Below are 8,828 nucleotides of genomic sequence, written 5' to 3' on the forward strand. Positions count from 1 at the left end.
AAATCTTCATTCTAACTCTTAATAAGCAATTGAATATGGGACATATCTGTAAATAAACACCATACAGAATGAAGTCCTGTACAGATGAATACACTTGGCTTTATATTTAAAGGTTTTATACTTGAAGTCACAAATGTATCTATACAATGCCACACTGTGTAGGGTTTTGCATCATTTCATACTTTGCTATGCACAAGTCATGCTCTAAACATCCAGGATCCCAAATAAATCACCAGTAAGGATCCCAATAAATCACCTCTTGAATTTGTTCAAAAGAAAATTTACATAGCCTTATAAAGTACCGTAACTGGACAATCTGGTTTATAATTTATTATTAAAGATTAAAATTGAAAAAGAAGTACAGCAGAAAGAAACAGGACAAAAACACAACACTAATGCCAAACAATACGATAACAGCAAAACCCAGGAAGGGATATAACAAAAGAAGTAGTGTGTGTGAAAGGCTATAAAAAGATTCTTCCATTTAAATCAACTGCTAAAAGATCTGTAACAACACTGTATTAAAAAAAATTTGAAATATGTTAGCAAATTACACAAAGGTAATGGTAAACAGCCTAAAGGAAGAAAAAAACCCACTGTGATAAAAATTAAAATGTGATGAACTGTGGATTATTTTCTTTCCTCTTGCAAAGGAAATCATTTAACTTACACAGCATGAAGAAAGAGAAAGAAAACAACTAGCTGGATCACAGCAGCAATCAAAATTTCTGCAAAATTGCTATCTGAAGCATCCCTTTTATCATTCATTTTTAACTCTAGTTCCTTCTAAAAACAGAAAAATTCAGAAACAGGATTCCAGGATACAGTGTTTATCAGCAGCTACACCTTGCAGCATAAAAGACAACTACTTTTGTTAGTCTGATTCCTATTGTTTTGCAGAACTAAATGTACACAGCTTAGTTTAAGAAAGTAACATTGAAGGGGAGGAAACTCACTACCTACCTATCCAAAAACCATAACAGATTCTTAGGAAGCTACCAAAAAGATTTGACTCTCAACTGATTGATCATTTAGCTTAAAAGCATGAAACCACTTTAACTTACAAATTTTCAGAGCCTTACAAATAGTTTTAAAAAAACATTTCCAGTCTGAACTTAACTGTGACACTCTAAAGACACATGTTCTTGACTACGGTTTTTGACGATTGAATTTTCAGCTTCAGAATTAAATATTTCCTGCACAAGAGAAGAAAGTTTATATGTTTTAAAAGGAAAATTTATATGCACAATCAATCATTTAAATCTAGGACTAAAAGCTCTAAGAATTGCACACTTAAAGTCAAGAGATTGGAAAGTAATAAAAGTCTGTTTGATGATGTGTATCACATAAATTAAGTATGACTTGAATAAGCCCTTGTTCTAGCAGGTGAAAGATTTGCCTTAAGATCAACAATAGATTCAACATTTCTACTTACAAGTTGAATTTTTAATTACTCCTTAATGCTTTGTAGGAGAGTAGTGTTGTACGCAAGGAAAACATGTCACACCTATGAACCCCACAGCTCTTGTCCTTTCTGTCTCATGTATTTGGTTTCCTCTTTGCTTCCTTAGCAAAGTTTCTGATCAGTTTCTCACTCTGAGAAACTCTCTCATGCAGTGGTCTGTGTTCCTCGGGCCCACCTCCACTTCATCTTTTGGAACAACTAGTAATAAACTAGCTCCTGTAAGGAACATCCTTTAGATGGAAGCTTCTGTATTAATACACTAGTCTCATAAATGAGGGAAAAGTCGTAATCTCAGCCTGCTGGGAGACTCAAGAGATAGCACAGCATCAATAAACCCCTATTTTTGTTTACATTCTCCCCCACATCCAGAAAACCCGAATCTTTTGTTAAAATGAATGCTTCATCTTTTCAGTATACACGGACAAGTTCTTCTTCTTGCTTATTCCTTCACCTAAATATTACACCAGTCACACAATACTAACTTTTCCCTTCAGTTTTACTTCACAGTAATATATCCCCTAACAATCTTCATTTCTTCCACCTCTCAATGGAAGACACAAGTTAGTTGGTAAAAAAATTATTTTTCCCTGATTGAAGTATACTGTGAAGTGATTTAACAGTAAAACATACAACCAGCTACGCAAGAAACATGCTTCTGAGAAGAAAACCTATGAAGCAAATACAACTCCTGAATTTTATCAATTATTTAAACCCATGCACCCTATTAACACTCTGTGTTCTATAAACTACTGGTTATTAAACAATTACCACCTTTGGAAAGTCTACAGTTTTAAATTTGACCATTTATTTGAAAATTAAACGACTAACACTTTTCAGTCTAGGACAGTTCAAATCTAGTCTTTGGATGGCATGCTTTGAGGACTCTGGATCCTGCTGAGACTCTGCTTCTTTTTGTGTATGTGTCTGTGTGTTCTGAGTTGCTCTCCTTGTATTTTAAGGTACACACTGGAACAGCAACCAGTACCACGAAAAATATCTCTTCCAAGAGAACATAACATCATTCACAACACATTAGGCTACACTTGTTACACACAGGTACTAAAAATACCAATTCTGTACACAAAATAGATGAGCCCTATGTTTGTCTTAAGTAAAGTTCACAAAAACAAAAAATTCCTAATGAATTATAATGTTGTTACTTAAGGATTTTACACCAAAAACTGCATTTATTGCCCAATCCTCAGCCCTACAGAGAGCAACCACTATACAGCAAAAACAAGCTACATAGAGCAGAGACTTCAGAGGAACAATACAGACAGGGTAACCTTTGCATAGAAGTCCCATTACTGTACATACATATAAATATACACCCATACAGTTGAAAGCTACTTTATGTGATGGCAACAGAAAAATTACCATGAGCAAAGTGATTTCCCTACAGACAGTATGTTATGGAACACTGCAGAAAACATTTACCGATGAAGACTTATTTTCAAGTTACTTTCATATTTTTAAAGCACTTAATTTTACTTCCATACATTTGTTTTCTATTTTAGAAAACCATTGTACATTTACAAGCAGGGTTGTACACAGTAGAAGAAAATTATATAGAAAGAGAATCTTCTATGACAGAATTTCAAACCAATGACAATTAAGACAACTCAGTTTTTCTACGAGGTTTTATTACACAGAAAAAAAATTTCTAGCACTGACAGAAATCAAATGAAAAATGAGCATATCACCTACTTTTGAGTTCAAGAAGTTTCCTCCACAGAAACTAAGTTTTGCACTACAGCTTTCACCATATCTAAGGTCATATACTGTGTACTGAATAACTCCACAGTAATTACTTCAACATTGACTGTGTTTTGGGAAAGGACAGCTAACTGAGATGATGGGGAAGGAATAGACATGAAGCTAGAGTAGTTTTCCTGGTAACATAAGATCAGAACAAACAACCTGCCTGTACCCATGGAGCAAGAAAGACAAATTAGAGACTATAAAATAGAAACATGTGAACTGACAGATCAAGAGAGTGAGAAAATGAATGCTGTATCTTGCATAATAAAATGAGGAAGTGAACCAGCAAAAAACCTACAGAAATGGAAAAGAAACCCATACAGAAGCAAAATTGTAATTAAGCTGAACACAGTCAGGAAGACAAAGAAGGCCTAAAAAAGCCAAGAGGGATTACATGTAATCTATTAATTAAACTAAGTCACCTCTTAATGTTACAAGTCAACAAAATACTTGGATGCTATATTGTTTTCCTTTTCAGTAGTCTTTGGGATCACTGTACCATCATGCATTTATGCTAACTGCCCAACAGTATTGTTAGTGTTTTTAGTACTAGAAAATACTATGGTTAAAAGCCTGAAGACATAAAGAACCATAGAATCATCTAGGTTGGAAAAGACCTTTAAGACAGGAAAGTCTGTATCTCAGTGTTGAAGCATAATTTACACATTCAAATGCAGCCCATGAAATATGTTATCACTCTGGACATGTGCAAAAATGTGCTTTGAATTCTCGCTTCAAAAATATTTATTGTCTTTTCCAAAGTATTGCAGTCTAGGAACCACCTAGTAAGCTGGAATCAAAAGCTGGAGCAATATTCTAAAATTTTGTCACATCCTTCTCATGTGCCACTTCAACTGTAGCTACCATGCAACCTATAGACAAGGAAAGGGTTACCATTCCCTGATTTTGCTATATGGTCTGGTCCCACCCAAAGCAGACGTGATAAGATTTGATTTCTGCCTATATGTGAACTGGTTTTGGTTCAGCCTTATTCCCATCATTAATGCAATCCACCTTCCAAGAAAATAGTAATGTCTCATTTAAATGGTAAGATCCTAATAGAGAGCACTGAGCTCACCATACACCTGTGCACTCGTGTGAAGTATGCACACTTCCACAGAGCGTACATATGCAAACACAAATCTGGCTCCTTTGCTTCTGCTATTCAGTGTCAGAAAGAATGACCTATCTTCTCATTGACTTTAAATACCATTGCAATACACCATGTCTTTTAAGGAGTAAGAATGGTAACAAATTACTAGCAGTTCAGTGTGACTAAGGAAGTTAATTGCAAAGATAATGGTTGGTTTATTGAATTATATGAGCATTCATTCCATAGGCTTTCACAAGAAATTTAGGGTGAGGTTTCCTGGTCAGTTTAAGCTGATCTATGGCTGCAGTGAGCAAAGGCAGTCATGTCATTCCTCACCCTTGTGTTTTCATGACTCTCAGTGCAGTGACTAACAACTGCAAAGCAGCATGGTACCAGAATAATTTAATTTACCATGCAGTTCACATGTGACAGTTGCTACACTATGAGGGAGGTGCAGAAATGCGCTGTTGAGGATGGTGCTCCTCTTTTGGCAGCACACCTGAGTTTGAACAACTTCAGCCAAGAGGGAAACAGCAAGAGCAGGGAAGAGTGGTATCAACAGGAGTAGACAAAATACTTTTTCACCTACCCACTCTGCAAAACAGTGCCAAAAATGCTGCCTCTAACTCCAATGTAAAACTCACGTCCACAGACCTGAAGAAATAGGCACACTTTTCACATGCTGAAATGAGAAAAGAAGAAGGAAAAAAAGCCTCTTAAATATAGCCTTTCATAAAAAATATACAGCACAAAATGAAACTAAAAGTACAAAATATATACAGTGGTCAAAAGCAGGAAAACCAAAAGCAAGAGTGCAATTACATGCAACAGTTAACGAGTGCAAAAGAATTAAGAAGTGTACCTTGAAAAAGCAACTGTAGGCATAATTTTATGACATAACTAACTCCCATCCTCATGTTTTGACACAACATTATGTTTAATCAGGATATCCTTTAAAAGAAAGTTGATGAATACACACTTGTGCTTATCACTTAACACAGGATTAGGTCAGCAGAACACCTGATAAATACTCCCTGGTACAACCCAAATCAACTGCTTATCTCCCCAGATGGGGTACACAAAGCAGATTAATTTTCTCGACTACAGACCAAATCAAATGAATGACAATTTGTCAACTGCTAGGGAAACTAGGAGATTTATTTATATTTTTCTATTTTCATGTTTCTGCTTATTTCAGACAGTAGTAATAAACAAGTTGTGAGTGAACAGTGAGCTCATAAGGAGGGATAACTTCATTCATACTAGGCTATACTGTTTCCCACAACCACGTAGCTCAAAGTGGCTTAAAAACAGGTATTTATGAAGTAACTACAGAAAAAAGCAAATTATGTAACTCTATATAGAAAATAAATCAAAAAAAGGCTCATGAGCCAGAAACATATGGATAATTATATGGAAGTGGTTGATGACTCTTTAAAAGCATCATCTTCCAGAATTCCAAAGTGTTGTTAAACCTGAAGACTTCTGGTACTGGAATGACTGAATCTAACTTGAAAATATAAATACAGCTGCTGTGTTTAGTGTTGTTCCTGATCTTCCCCACTTACTAACCCACAAGGAGGCCACTAAGCTCAATTATAAAACCCCATAGGTCTAGGTACATATCTGACCTGCTTTTGATAGTCAACAAAAAATTACAGCTCACATCATTCTGGTTTGTTTGAATTTTATCAGTTTAACTTGAGTCACATTTTCCTCTTAAGGCAATAAGCTTAAATAAAGACCCAATTTCTTTAACATAAAACTGAAATTCTCATAGTTTTCTACAGAAATTTTCTGATCCAAATAAAATGATTTCTCTGTGTTCACTTTCATGTATTCTTACCCCTAAATATAAGGTTTGGATCTAAATTAGCCTCAGCATTCCACAGAAACAAATTAATGGCTCTATTTCATTTTGGCATTAATGCAGCTAGGAAGTGCAATTTTTCTTCTTTTACTTTTTTCTTTCTAATTTTTTGATTAAGTGCCCTTGAGAATAAGCCACAAGACAGCTTATGAAAGATTTTGTTTTACTTTAGGTTTACTAAGGCAGTTTTAACCAACAGTTATCGTAACACCTTGCATTTTCAACTAACAGTTTGGAGATCACCCAATGAAATTCAATTCTCAGAAGGTATTTAGCATCTTCTGACAAAAAAACCCCACCCCCAAATCACCCCAAAGCCCCAGGTCTTCCTGAAGCATCTCAGGCAGCACTTTGCATCTCGGAACATACTCAAACTTGCAGTTATCACCAACCACCTGTACTTCACTGAAACACATAAAAGACTCTTCAGAAAATTTCCTCAAAAACACTCAGTTGCTTCACCTCTAATATGTCTACAGTCTTTGTTTTACTCTTGGAAAAGGAAGTGCATTAGGGAGGTTCTACTTTGAGATGTTACATTTGTACAGTTCAAGAACTACACATACTTTACTTGCATCATTTCTACCCAAACCAGAAAAAATGTCAACATGAAGCTATCTTTACTAGTATTTCAGGGCAGTACATCAACTGATAGATTACCCTTTTTCCCCTCCTTTCTCAACTGAAATAATAAAACCTTTATGAATTTTTTTTTTTTTTTTTTTAATACTTGGGAGAAGAGACCCATCATACAAGTTGTATGGCAGCATAGGAACCATACGCCCACATTAGACAGCAATTCCACAACCTAAGAATAAAAACAACTGTATTCTCAAATAGAATAAAGAAAAAACAAAATTATATGTTCCTCCATAAGAACATTTGACAGATTAATAAAAACAAATTCTCACTCCACTGAGAACCTTCTGAATTTTCTCTCGAAAGCTTGCAGAATGCAGTTTTAAAGCAAATGTGAAAAATGCTAATCATAGCAAAATTACGCAGTAAATTTTTAAAATTAAATTCTTCAAAAAGATAATTCTTAAGACTATTTGCTGTTTGATTAATCAGCATTTATACACAACTGTTCTTGTCAACATGTCTCCCTATAAAGGCTCCTACTATAACAGTATTAAAAGATGTCAGAAAATTTTTTGAATCACAAGGAAAAAAAGAAGCCTTCTTAACTTCTGTATCAGAATACCTAGATTTTCAGAACAGCAAACATTTTACAAGACACTAAGATACAGAATTCAAGTTTAAGTTAATGTAACATCTACATCTTTGCATGAAGTAAGAAGTGCTGACTTCAGTGAACATTTCCATTTTCACCTCTGCATACTGTTATGATGAAAAAAATAAACATTAGGCATGGTTAGTTTCCTGGGATGGTTGAATTTGCCACCATGGCCAAGCTTCCCGGACTTCGGATTTTGAAATATCAATAGGTAAAAGGAAAATATCAGCAATCACATTTTCACTTAGAAAGTAGTGAACAAAGTTGGTAGTACACATAATGAACTTGGGTTTATTACTTCGTTTCAAGTTGAGAAACTTTATCAAGACATATGACAGATAGTCAGCTACTATCACACTATCCCAGCAATGGGAGCACAATACTTCAGACTTGCTAAAAATATTTTTATCTTCTGAGGACGACATGCTGTAGAAACTTCATACTTGTAACAATCTACTGCATAGTCAAGGCTTTTAGTAGGGTCTATAAAAATGCATTACATGAATAACCATTCTGATTATTGATTAACCCTGCAGAATAGATGTCAATCAGTTCGCTTCCACATATGCACTTCCACCAGGCACCAGCGACAAGGCAAACAGCAGCGGCTCCACGTTTTCTCTGCTACAGACAAGCACCCCCCAAACTTGGGGTACTAAACTTCAAACACCACACAAAACCGCAAATACCCAAAAACTCATCGCGACCCACCGCTAAGAAACCCGCGCGCCAAAGGATTTTCTGCCACCTTAACAGGGGTAACTCCGAAATAAAGTTTAAAAACCGGGCAAGCGCAGGCCCCGAGCGACGGCCGCCACCTCCGCCCCGCGGAGGGACGGGAGCGCGCCCAGCCCAGCGGATCGGCGCTTCCCGGCGCATCCCGGCCCGCAGCCGGGCGCGGGGCCACGGCCCCGCGGGGCGGGAAACCACGGCCGTGGGGAAAACGCGACTCCGACCGCGCTGGAGAAGAAGAGAGAGGAAGAGAAAGGAAGCGAGACCCGCACGCCCTGAGTACCACAAAGTTCCCCGCGGCAGCGCCCAGCCCCTCAGCTCCAGGTCGGTGACGGCCGCCGGCTTCCTCCTTCCACAAGTACCTGGCGGAGCAGCCCTCGGGAATATCCCCACCCCAAGCCCGGCCCCTCCGAAACCCAGCCCCTCTCCAACACCCACCTTTCCCCTCGCTCCGCTCCCTCCGACGGGGGCGGAGGGGACCTCCCCCAGCCCCTCTCTCTCCACCCCCGCTGCTCAGAGGAAGAAGGAGCCGGGATGTGCCGGTCACCGCCCCGTCCCGCCCCGCTCCAGGCGGCACCAGGTGAAACCCTCGGGGGGCTGGCGGGCGCTCTCCGCGGGCAGCAGCCGCCGCCCGCCCCTCAGCGCGGCCCCGGCGCGGCGGGGGAGCGGG

At 38.2% G+C, this 8,828-nt stretch overlaps 1 protein-coding gene across 3 annotated transcripts in view; it reads right to left on the reverse strand.

Annotated features, from left to right (window-relative positions):
* PTBP3 (polypyrimidine tract binding protein 3) overlaps window positions 1–8,815 on the reverse strand; it is a 49,312-nt gene extending 40,497 nt beyond the window's left edge. The window contains exons 1-2 of one of the 3 annotated variants that reach the window (XM_042015292.1): window positions 8,597–8,815; window positions 4,909–5,001 (exon numbers count right to left, since the gene is read on the reverse strand). The gene's annotated coding sequence lies outside the window, so the exon portion shown is untranslated. The remainder of the gene's footprint in view (window positions 1–4,908; window positions 5,002–8,596) is intronic. The other 2 variants (XM_042015293.1, XM_042015291.1) reach the window with 2 other exon arrangements.
* Between the last annotated feature and the right edge of the window lie 13 nt (window positions 8,816–8,828).

The sequence above is a fragment of the Corvus kubaryi genome, unplaced genomic scaffold (assembly GCF_017639235.1).
Source record: "Corvus kubaryi isolate FWS band 111438036 unplaced genomic scaffold, C.kubaryi_AGA036_p1.0 split3-37296, whole genome shotgun sequence".
Lineage (NCBI taxonomy): Eukaryota > Metazoa > Chordata > Aves > Passeriformes > Corvidae > Corvus > Corvus kubaryi.